This window comes from Ranitomeya imitator, chromosome 5, assembly GCF_032444005.1.
Source record: "Ranitomeya imitator isolate aRanImi1 chromosome 5, aRanImi1.pri, whole genome shotgun sequence".
In the NCBI taxonomy this organism is placed as follows: Eukaryota; Metazoa; Chordata; class Amphibia; order Anura; family Dendrobatidae; genus Ranitomeya; species Ranitomeya imitator.
In genome coordinates this window covers 108,516,971-108,526,182 of record NC_091286.1, presented here as the reverse complement: position 1 = coordinate 108,526,182, position 9,212 = coordinate 108,516,971, and the positions used below count along the sequence as shown (strand labels likewise).

At 50.1% G+C, this 9,212-nt stretch overlaps 22 non-coding genes across 22 annotated transcripts; all 22 read left to right on the top strand.

Moving 5' to 3' along the window:
• The first annotated feature begins 4 nt into the window (after positions 1–4).
• Positions 5–120, top strand: LOC138639025 (U5 spliceosomal RNA). The gene has a single exon (XR_011312626.1). It is a non-coding gene; the product is annotated as a U5 spliceosomal RNA (small nuclear RNA).
• Positions 121–430: 310 nt separating this feature from the next.
• LOC138639450 (U5 spliceosomal RNA) lies at positions 431–546 on the top strand. Its single transcript, XR_011313035.1, has one exon. It is a non-coding gene; the product is annotated as a U5 spliceosomal RNA (small nuclear RNA).
• Positions 547–856: 310 nt separating this feature from the next.
• Positions 857–972, top strand: LOC138639654 (U5 spliceosomal RNA). The gene has a single exon (XR_011313227.1). It is a non-coding gene; the product is annotated as a U5 spliceosomal RNA (small nuclear RNA).
• A 310-nt stretch (positions 973–1,282) lies between these two features.
• Positions 1,283–1,398, top strand: LOC138640054 (U5 spliceosomal RNA). Its single transcript, XR_011313575.1, has one exon. It is a non-coding gene; the product is annotated as a U5 spliceosomal RNA (small nuclear RNA).
• Positions 1,399–1,708: 310 nt separating this feature from the next.
• Positions 1,709–1,824, top strand: LOC138639341 (U5 spliceosomal RNA). The gene has a single exon (XR_011312927.1). It is a non-coding gene; the product is annotated as a U5 spliceosomal RNA (small nuclear RNA).
• A 310-nt stretch (positions 1,825–2,134) lies between these two features.
• On the top strand, positions 2,135–2,250 carry LOC138639670 (U5 spliceosomal RNA). The gene has a single exon (XR_011313243.1). It is a non-coding gene; the product is annotated as a U5 spliceosomal RNA (small nuclear RNA).
• A 310-nt stretch (positions 2,251–2,560) lies between these two features.
• Positions 2,561–2,676, top strand: LOC138640125 (U5 spliceosomal RNA). Its single transcript, XR_011313642.1, has one exon. It is a non-coding gene; the product is annotated as a U5 spliceosomal RNA (small nuclear RNA).
• Positions 2,677–2,986: 310 nt separating this feature from the next.
• Positions 2,987–3,102, top strand: LOC138639719 (U5 spliceosomal RNA). The gene has a single exon (XR_011313289.1). It is a non-coding gene; the product is annotated as a U5 spliceosomal RNA (small nuclear RNA).
• A 310-nt stretch (positions 3,103–3,412) lies between these two features.
• On the top strand, positions 3,413–3,528 carry LOC138639676 (U5 spliceosomal RNA). The gene has a single exon (XR_011313248.1). It is a non-coding gene; the product is annotated as a U5 spliceosomal RNA (small nuclear RNA).
• Positions 3,529–3,838: 310 nt separating this feature from the next.
• Positions 3,839–3,954, top strand: LOC138639023 (U5 spliceosomal RNA). The gene has a single exon (XR_011312625.1). It is a non-coding gene; the product is annotated as a U5 spliceosomal RNA (small nuclear RNA).
• A 310-nt stretch (positions 3,955–4,264) lies between these two features.
• Positions 4,265–4,380, top strand: LOC138640134 (U5 spliceosomal RNA). The gene has a single exon (XR_011313649.1). It is a non-coding gene; the product is annotated as a U5 spliceosomal RNA (small nuclear RNA).
• Positions 4,381–4,690: 310 nt separating this feature from the next.
• LOC138640124 (U5 spliceosomal RNA) lies at positions 4,691–4,806 on the top strand. Its single transcript, XR_011313641.1, has one exon. It is a non-coding gene; the product is annotated as a U5 spliceosomal RNA (small nuclear RNA).
• Positions 4,807–5,116: 310 nt separating this feature from the next.
• On the top strand, positions 5,117–5,232 carry LOC138639021 (U5 spliceosomal RNA). The gene has a single exon (XR_011312623.1). It is a non-coding gene; the product is annotated as a U5 spliceosomal RNA (small nuclear RNA).
• A 310-nt stretch (positions 5,233–5,542) lies between these two features.
• LOC138640115 (U5 spliceosomal RNA) lies at positions 5,543–5,658 on the top strand. Its single transcript, XR_011313633.1, has one exon. It is a non-coding gene; the product is annotated as a U5 spliceosomal RNA (small nuclear RNA).
• A 310-nt stretch (positions 5,659–5,968) lies between these two features.
• LOC138638984 (U5 spliceosomal RNA) lies at positions 5,969–6,084 on the top strand. The gene has a single exon (XR_011312588.1). It is a non-coding gene; the product is annotated as a U5 spliceosomal RNA (small nuclear RNA).
• Positions 6,085–6,394: 310 nt separating this feature from the next.
• On the top strand, positions 6,395–6,510 carry LOC138639674 (U5 spliceosomal RNA). The gene has a single exon (XR_011313247.1). It is a non-coding gene; the product is annotated as a U5 spliceosomal RNA (small nuclear RNA).
• Positions 6,511–6,820: 310 nt separating this feature from the next.
• LOC138639022 (U5 spliceosomal RNA) lies at positions 6,821–6,936 on the top strand. Its single transcript, XR_011312624.1, has one exon. It is a non-coding gene; the product is annotated as a U5 spliceosomal RNA (small nuclear RNA).
• A 310-nt stretch (positions 6,937–7,246) lies between these two features.
• Positions 7,247–7,362, top strand: LOC138640133 (U5 spliceosomal RNA). Its single transcript, XR_011313648.1, has one exon. It is a non-coding gene; the product is annotated as a U5 spliceosomal RNA (small nuclear RNA).
• A 310-nt stretch (positions 7,363–7,672) lies between these two features.
• Positions 7,673–7,788, top strand: LOC138640123 (U5 spliceosomal RNA). Its single transcript, XR_011313640.1, has one exon. It is a non-coding gene; the product is annotated as a U5 spliceosomal RNA (small nuclear RNA).
• Positions 7,789–8,098: 310 nt separating this feature from the next.
• LOC138639010 (U5 spliceosomal RNA) lies at positions 8,099–8,214 on the top strand. Its single transcript, XR_011312612.1, has one exon. It is a non-coding gene; the product is annotated as a U5 spliceosomal RNA (small nuclear RNA).
• A 310-nt stretch (positions 8,215–8,524) lies between these two features.
• LOC138640114 (U5 spliceosomal RNA) lies at positions 8,525–8,640 on the top strand. The gene has a single exon (XR_011313632.1). It is a non-coding gene; the product is annotated as a U5 spliceosomal RNA (small nuclear RNA).
• Positions 8,641–8,950: 310 nt separating this feature from the next.
• On the top strand, positions 8,951–9,066 carry LOC138638983 (U5 spliceosomal RNA). The gene has a single exon (XR_011312587.1). It is a non-coding gene; the product is annotated as a U5 spliceosomal RNA (small nuclear RNA).
• The last annotated feature ends 146 nt before the right edge of the window (positions 9,067–9,212 follow it).

Sequence of the window (9,212 nt, the reverse complement as noted above, 5' to 3'; positions counted from 1 at the left end):
CAGTATATTCTGGCTTCTCTTCAGAACGTAAAAATCTTTCGCCTTTTACTAAAGATTTCCGTGGAGAGGAGCAAAACTGAGTTTTGTGGCAATTTTTGCATGCTCCAGCTTGCTGGGGCTTCCTTAATTGGGTTCAACAACAGAATAAAGTAATGGGTGGGTGGGGTTTCGGTGGGAGACTGAACCCTGGGGTTGCTGGGAAGAGGCCCTCATTTGCATATTGTAGCCATGGATGGCCTTCTTCCGGGCAACGGAACAGGTGATGCTCTTTCAGCAGCATAGAACTGAGAACGGAGCAGCCTGTGGAAGATGGGCTGTTGCCGTTTTTGTTTTTCCATCACCAAACCACGAACCCATTTCTAGGTGCTCTCCCCGGGCCAAGTGAGGGCTGCTGCCATGGTGGTAGGTCAGGAGGAGGCCTTTGCACAGTATACTGTGGCTTCTCTTCAGAACGTAAAAATCTTTCGCCTTTTACTAAAGATTTCCGTGGAGAGGAGCAAAACTGAGTTTTGTGGCAATTTTTGCATGCTCCAGCTTGCTGGGGCTTTCTTAATTGGGTTCAACAACAGAATAAAGGAATGGATGGGTGGGGTTTCGGTGGGAGACTGAACCCTGGGGTTCCTGGGAAAAGGCCCTCATTTGCATATTGTAGCTATGGATGGCCTTCTTCCGGTCAACGGAACAGGTGATGCTCTGTCAGCAGCATAGAACTGAGAACGGAGCATCCTGTGGAAGATGGGCTGTTGCCGTTTTTGTTTTTCCATCACCAAACCACGAACCCACTTCTAGGTGCTCTCCCCGGGCCAAGTGAGGGCTGCTGCCATGGTGGTAGGTCAGGAGGAGGCCCTTGCCCAGTATACTCTGGCTTCTTTTCAGAACGTAAAAATCTTTCGCCTTTTACTAAAGATTTCTGTGGAGAGGAGCAAAACTGAGTTTTGTGGCAATTTCTGCATGCTCCAGCTTGCTGGGGCTTCCTTAATTGGGTTCAACAATAGAATAAAGTAATGGGTGTTTGGGGTTTCGGTGGGAGACTGAACCCTGGGGTTGCGGGGAAGAGGCCCTCATTTGCATATTGTAGCCATGGATGGCCTTCTTCCGGGCAACAGAACAGGTGATGCTCTGTCAGCAGCATAGAACTGAGAACAGAGCAGCCTGTGGAAGATGGGCTGTTGCCGTTTTTGTTTTTCCATCACCAAACCACAAACCCACTTCTAGGTGTTCTCCCCGGGCCAAGTGAGGGCTGCTGCCATGGTGGTAGGTCAGGAGGAGGCCTTTGCACAGTATATTCTGGCTTCTCTTCAGAACGTAAAAATCTTTCGCCTTTTACTAAAGATTTCCGTGGAGAGGAGCAAAATTGAGTTTTGTGGCAATTTTTGCATGCTCCAGCTTGTTGGGGCTTCCTTAATTGGGTTCAACAACAGAATAAAGTAATGGGTGGGTGGGGTTTCGGTGGGAGACTGAACCCTGGGGTTGCTGGGAAGAGGCCCTCATTTGCATATTGTAGCCATGGATGGCCTTCTTCCGGGCAACGGAACAGGTGATGCTCTTTCAGCAGCATAGAACTGAGAACGGAGCAGCCTGTGGAAGATGGGCTGTTGCCGTTTTTGTTTTTCCATCACCAAACCACGAACCCACTTCTAGGTGCTCTCCACGGGCCAAGTGAGGGCTGCTGCCATGGTGGTAGGTCAGGAGGAGGCCTTTGCACAGTATACTCTGGCTTCTCTTCAGAACGTAAAAATCTTTCGCCTTTTACTAAAGATTTTCGTGGAGAGGAGCAAAACTGAGTTTTGTGGCAATTTTTGCATGCTCCAGCTTGCTGGGGCTTTCTTAATTGGGTTCAACAACAGAATAAAGGAATGGATGGGTGGGGTTTCGGTGGGAGACTGAACCCTGGGGTTCCTGGGAAAAGGCCCTCATTTGCATATTGTAGCCATGGATGGCCTTCTTCCGGGCAACGGAACAGGTGATGCTCTGTCAGCAGCATAGAACTGAGAATGGAGCATCCTGTGGAAGATGGGCTGTTGCCGTTTTTGTTTTTCCATCACCAAACCACGAACCCACTTCTAGGTGCTCTCCCCGGGCCAAGTGAGGGCTGCTGCCATGGTGGTAGGTCAGGAGGAGGCCCTTGCCCAGTATACTCTGGCTTCTTTTCAGAACGTAAAAATCTTTCGCCTTTTACTAAAGATTTCCGTGGAGAGGAGCAAAACTGAGTTTTGTGGCAATTTCTGCATGCTGCAGCTTGCTGGGGCTTCCTTAATTGGGTTCAACAATAGAATAAAGTAATGGGTGTTTGGGGTTTCGGTGGGAGACTGAACCCTGGGGTTGCGGGGAAGAGGCCCTCATTTGCATATTGTAGCCATGGATGGCCTTCTTCCGGGCAACGGAACAGGTGATGCTCTGTCAGCAGCATAGAACTGAGAACAGAGCAGCCTGTGGAAGATGGGCTGTTGCCGTTTTTGTTTTTCCATCACCAAACCACGAACCCACTTCTAGGTGTTCTCCCCGGGCCAAGTGAGGGCTGCTGCCATGGTGGTAGGTCAGGAGGAGGCCTTTGCACAGTATATTCTGGCTTCTCTTCAGAACGTAAAAATCTTTCGCCTTTTACTAAAGATTTCCGTGGAGAGGAGCAAAACTGAGTTTTGTTGCAATTTTTGCATGCTCCAGCTTGCTGGGGCTTCCTTAATTGGGTTCAACAACAGAATAAAGTAATGGGTGGGTGGGGTTTTGGTGGGAGACTGAACCCTGGGGTTGCTGGGAAGAGGCCCTCATTTGCATATTGTAACCATGGATGGTCTTCTTCCGGGCAACGGAACAGGTGATGCTCTGTCAGCAGCATAGAACTGAGAACGGAGCAGCCTGTGGAAGATGGGCTGTTGCCGTTTTTGTTTTTCCATCACCAAACCACGAACCCACTTCTAGGTGCTCTCCCCGGGCCAAGTGAGGGCTGCTGCCATGGTGGTAGGTCAGGAGGAGGCCTTTGCACAGTATTCTCTGGCTTCTCTTCAGAACGTAAAAATCTTTCGCCTTTTACTAAAAATTTCTGTGGAGAGGAGCAAAACTGAGTTTTGTTGCAATTTTTGCATGCTCCAGCTTGCTGGGGCTTCCTTAATTGGGTTCAACAACAGAATAAAGTAATGGGTGGGTGGGGTTTTGGTGGGAGACTGAACCCTGGGGTTGCTGGGAAGAGGCCCTCATTTGCATATTGTAGCCATGGATGGTCTTCTTCCGGGCAACGGAACAGGTGATGCTCTGTCAGCAGCATAGAACTGAGAACGGAGCATCCTGTGGAAGATGGGCTGTTGCCGTTTTTGTTTTTCCATCACCATACCACGAACCCACTTCTAGGTGCTCTCCCCGGGCCAAGTGAGGGCTGCTGCCATGGTGGTAGGTCAGGAGGAGGCCCTTGCCCAGTATAATCTGGCTTCTCTTCAAAACGTAAAAATCTTTCGCCTTTTACTAAAGATTTCCTTGGAGAGGAGCAAAACTGAGTTTTGTGGCAATTTTTGCATGCTCCAGCTTGCTGGGGCTTCGTTAATTGGGTTCAACAACAGAATAAAGTAATGGGTGGGTGGGGTTTCGGTGGGAGACTGAACCCTGGGGTTGCGGGGAAGAGGCCCTCATTTGCATATTGTAGCCATGGATGGCCTTCTTCCGGGCAACGGAACAGGTGATGCTCTGTCAGCAGCATAGAACTGAGAACGGAGCAGCCTGTGGAAGATGGGCTGTTGCCGTTTTTGTTTTTCCATCACCAAACCACGAACCCACTTCTAGGTGCTGTCCCCGGGCCAAGTGAGGGCTGCTGCCATGGTGGTAGGTCAGGAGGAGGCCCTTGCCCAGTATATTCTGGCTTCTCTTCAGAACGTAAAAATCTTTCGCCTTTTACTAAAGATTTCCGTGGAGAGGAGCAAAACTGAGTTTTGTGGCAATTTTTGCATGCTCCAGCTTGCTGGGGCTTCCTTAATTGGGTTCAACAACAGAATAAAGTAATGGGTGGGTGGGGTTTCGGTGGGAGACTGAACCCTGGGGTTGCTGGGAAGAGGCCCTCATTTGCATATTGTAGCCATGGATGGCCTTCTTCTGGGCAACGGAACAGGTGATGCTCTTTCAGCAGCATAGAACTGAGAACGGAGCAGCCTGTGGAAGATGGGCTGTTGCCGTTTTTGTTTTTCCATCACCAAACCACGAACCCACTTCTAGGTGCTCTCCCCGGGCCAAGTGAGGGCTGCTGCCATGGTGGTAGGTCAGGAGGAGGCCTTTGCACAGTATACTCTGGCTTCTCTTCAGAATGTAAAAATCTTTCGCCTTTTACTAAAGATTTCCGTGGAGAGGAGCAAAACTGAGTTTTGTGGCAATTTTTGCATGCTCCAGCTTGCTGGGGCTTTCTTAATTGGGTTCAACAACAGAATAAAGGAATGGATGGGTGGGGTTTCGGTGGGAGACTGAACCCTGGGGTTCCTGGGAAAAGGCCCTCATTTGCATATTGTAGCCATGGATGGCCTTCTTCCGGGCAACGGAACAGGTGATGCTCTGTCAACAGCATAGAACTGAGAACAGAGCAGCCTGTGGAAGATGGGCTGTTGCCGTTTTTGTTTTTCCATCACCAAACCACGAACCCACTTCTAGGTGCTCTCCCCGGGCCAAGTGAGGGCTGCTGCCATGGTGGTAGGTCAGGACGAGGCCTTTGCACAGTATATTCTGGCTTCTCTTCAGAACGTAAAAATCTTTCGCCTTTTACTAAAGATTTCCGTGGAGAGGAGCAAAACTGAGTTTTGTTGCAATTTTTGCATGCTCCAGCTTGCTGGGGCTTCCTTAATTGGGTTCAACAACAGAATAAAGTAATGGGTGGGTGGGGTTTTGGTGGGAGACTGAACCCTGGGGTTGCTGGGAAGAGGCCCTCATTTGCATATTGTAGCCATGGATAGTCTTCTTCCGGGCAACGGAACAGGTGATGCTCTGTCAGCAGCATAGAACTGAGAACGGAGCATCCTGTGGACGATGGGCTGTTGCCGTTTTTGTTTTTCCATCACCATACCACGAACCCACTTCTAGGTGCTCTCCCCGGGCCAAGTGAGGGCTGCTGCCATGGTGGTAGGTCAGGAGGAGGCCCTTGCCCAGTATACTCTGGCTTCTCTTCATAACGTAAAAATCTTTTGCCTTTTACTAAAGATTTCCGTGGAGAGGAGCAAAACTGAGTTTTGTGGCAATTTTTGCATGCTCCAGCTTGCTGGGGCTTCGTTAATTGGGTTCAACAACAGAATAAAGTAATGGGTGGGTGGGGTTTCGGTGGGAGACTGAACCCTGGGGTTGCTGGGAAGAGGCCCTCATTTGCATATTGTAGCCATGGATGGCCTTCTTCCGGGCAACGGAACAGGTGATGCTCTGTCAGCAGCATAGAACTGAGAACGGAGCAGCCTGTGGAAGATGGGCTGTTGCCGTTTTTGTTTTTCCATCACCAAACCACGAACCCACTTCTAGGTGCTGTCCCCGGGCCAAGTGAGGGCTGCTGCCATGGTGGTAGGTCAGGAGGAGGCCCTTGCCCAGTATATTCTGGCTTCTCTTCAAAACGTAAAAATCTTTCGCCTTTTACTAAAGATTTCCGTGGAGAGGAGCAAAACTGAGTTTTGTGGCAATTTTTGCATGCTCCAGCTTGCTGGGGCTTCCTTAATTGGGTTCAACAACAGAATAAAGTAATGGGTGGGTGGGGTTTCGGTGGGAGACTGAACCCTGGGGTTGCTGGGAAGAGGCCCTCATTCGCATATTGTAGCCATGGATGGCCTTCTTCCGGGCAACGGAACAGGTGATGCTCTTTCAGCTGCATAGAACTGAGAACGGAGCAGCCTGTGGAAGATGGGCTGTTGCCGTTTTTGTTTTTCCATCACCAAACCACGAACCCACTTCTAAGTGCTCTCCCCGGGCCAAGTGAGGGCTGCTGCCATGGTGGTAGGTCAGGAGGAGGCCTTTGCACAGTATACTCTGGCTTTTCTTCAGAACGTAAAAATCTTTTGCCTTTTACTAAAGATTTCCGTGGAGAGGAGCAAAACTGAGTTTTGTGGCAATTTTTGCATGCTCCAGCTTGCTGGGGCTTTCTTAATTGGGTTCAACAACAGAATAAAGTAATGGGTGGGTGGGGTTTTGGTGGGAGACTGAACCCTGGGGTTGCTGGGAAGAGGCCCTCATTTGCATATTGTAGCCATGGATGGTCTTCTTCCGGGCAACGGAACAGGTGATGCTCTGTCAGCAGCATAGAACTGAGAACGGAGCATCCTGTGGAAGATGGGCTGTTGCCGTTTTTGTTTTTCCATCACCATACCACGAACCCACTTCTAGGTGCTCTCCCCGGGCCAAGTGAGGGCTGCTGCCATGGTGGTAGGTCAGGAGGAGGCCCTTGCCCAGTATAATCTGGCTTCTCTTCAAAACGTAAAAATCTTTCGCCTTTTACTAAAGATTTCCTTGGAGAGGAGCAAAACTGAGTTTTGTGGCAATTTTTGCATGCTCCAGCTTGCTGGGGCTTCGTTAATTGGGTTCAACAACAGAATAAAGTAATGGGTGGGTGGGGTTTCGGTGGGAGACTGAACCCTGGGGTTGCGGGGAAGAGGCCCTCATTTGCATATTGTAGCCATGGATGGCCTTCTTCCGGGCAACGGAACAGGTGATGCTCTGTCAGCAGCATAGAACTGAGAACGGAGCAGCCTGTGGAAGATGGGCTGTTGCCGTTTTTGTTTTTCCATCACCAAACCACGAACCCACTTCTAGGTGCTGTCCCCGGGCCAAGTGAGGGCTGCTGCCATGGTGGTAGGTCAGGAGGAGGCCCTTGCCCAGTATATTCTGGCTTCTCTTCAGAACGTAAAAATCTTTCGCCTTTTACTAAAGATTTCCGTGGAGAGGAGCAAAACTGAGTTTTGTGGCAATTTTTGCATGCTCCAGCTTGCTGGGGCTTCCTTAATTGGGTTCAACAACAGAATAAAGTAATGGGTGGGTGGGGTTTCGGTGGGAGACTGAACCCTGGGGTTGCTGGGAAGAGGCCCTCATTTGCATATTGTAGCCATGGATGGCCTTCTTCTGGGCAACGGAACAGGTGATGCTCTTTCAGCAGCATAGAACTGAGAACGGAGCAGCCTGTGGAAGATGGGCTGTTGCCGTTTTTGTTTTTCCATCACCAAACCACGAACCCACTTCTAGGTGCTCTCCCCGGGCCAAGTGAGGGCTGCTGCCATGGTGGTAGGTCAGGAGGAGGCCTTTGCACAGTATACTCTGGCTTCTCTTCAGAATGTAAAAATCTTTCGCCTTTTACTAAAGATTTCCGTGGAGAGGAGCAAAACTGAGTTTTGTGGCAATTTTTGCATGCTCCAGCTTGCTGGGGCTTTCTTAATTGGGTTCAACAACAGAATAAAGGAATGGATGGGTGGGGTTTCGGTGGGAGACTGAACCCTGGGGTTCCTGGGAAAAGGCCCTCATTTGCATATTGTAGCCATGGATGGCCTTCTTCCGGGCAACGGAACAGGTGATGCTCTGTCAACAGCATAGAACTGAGAACAGAGCAGCCTGTGGAAGATGGGCTGTTGCCGTTTTTGTTTTTCCATCACCAAACCACGAACCCACTTCTAGGTGCTCTCCCCGGGCCAAGTGAGGGCTGCTGCCATGGTGGTAGGTCAGGACGAGGCCTTTGCACAGTATATTCTGGCTTCTCTTCAGAACGTAAAAATCTTTCGCCTTTTACTAAAGATTTCCGTGGAGAGGAGCAAAACTGAGTTTTGTTGCAATTTTTGCATGCTCCAGCTTGCTGGGGCTTCCTTAATTGGGTTCAACAACAGAATAAAGTAATGGGTGGGTGGGGTTTTGGTGGGAGACTGAACCCTGGGGTTGCTGGGAAGAGGCCCTCATTTGCATATTGTAGCCATGGATAGTCTTCTTCCGGGCAACGGAACAGGTGATGCTCTGTCAGCAGCATAGAACTGAGAACGGAGCATCCTGTGGACGATGGGCTGTTGCCGTTTTTGTTTTTCCATCACCATACCACGAACCCACTTCTAGGTGCTCTCCCCGGGCCAAGTGAGGGCTGCTGCCATGGTGGTAGGTCAGGAGGAGGCCCTTGCCCAGTATACTCTGGCTTCTCTTCATAACGTAAAAATCTTTTGCCTTTTACTAAAGATTTCCGTGGAGAGGAGCAAAACTGAGTTTTGTGGCAATTTTTGCATGCTCCAGCTTGCTGGGGCTTCGTTAATTGGGTTCAACAACAGAATAAAGTAATGGGTGGGTGGGGTTTCGGTGGGAGACTGAACCCTGGGGTTGCTGGGAAGAGGCCCTCATTTGCATATTGTAGCCATGGATGGCCTTCTTCCGGGCAACGGAACAGGTGATGCTCTGTCAGCAGCATAGAACTGAGAACGGAGCAGCCTGTGGAAGATGGGCTGTTGCCGTTTTTGTTTTTCCATCACCAAACCACGAACCCACTTCTAGGTGCTGTCCCCGGGCCAAGTGAGGGCTGCTGCCATGGTGGTAGGTCAGGAGGAGGCCCTTGCCCAGTATATTCTGGCTTCTCTTCAAAACGTAAAAATCTTTCGCCTTTTACTAAAGATTTCCGTGGAGAGGAGCAAAACTGAGTTTTGTGGCAATTTTTGCATGCTCCAGCTTGCTGGGGCTTCCTTAATTGGGTTCAACAACAGAATAAAGTAATGGGTGGGTGGGGTTTCGGTGGGAGACTGAACCCTGGGGTTGCTGGGAAGAGGCCCTCATTCGCATATTGTAGCCATGGATGGCCTTCTTCCGGGCAACGGAACAGGTGATGCTCTTTCAGCTGCATAGAACTGAGAACGGAGCAGCCTGTGGAAGATGGGCTGTTGCCGTTTTTGTTTTTCCATCACCAAACCACGAACCCACTTCTAAGTGCTCTCCCCGGGCCAAGTGAGGGCTGCTGCCATGGTGGTAGGTCAGGAGGAGGCCTTTGCACAGTATACTCTGGCTTTTCTTCAGAACGTAAAAATCTTTTGCCTTTTACTAAAGATTTCCGTGGAGAGGAGCAAAACTGAGTTTTGTGGCAATTTTTGCATGCTCCAGCTTGCTGGGGCTTTCTTAATTGGGTTCAACAACAGAATAAAGGAATGGGTGGGTGGGGTTTCGGTGGGAGACTGAACCCTGGGGTTCCTGGGAAAAGGCCCTCATTTGCATATTGTAGCCATGGATGGCCTTCTTCCGGGCAACGGAACAGGTGATGC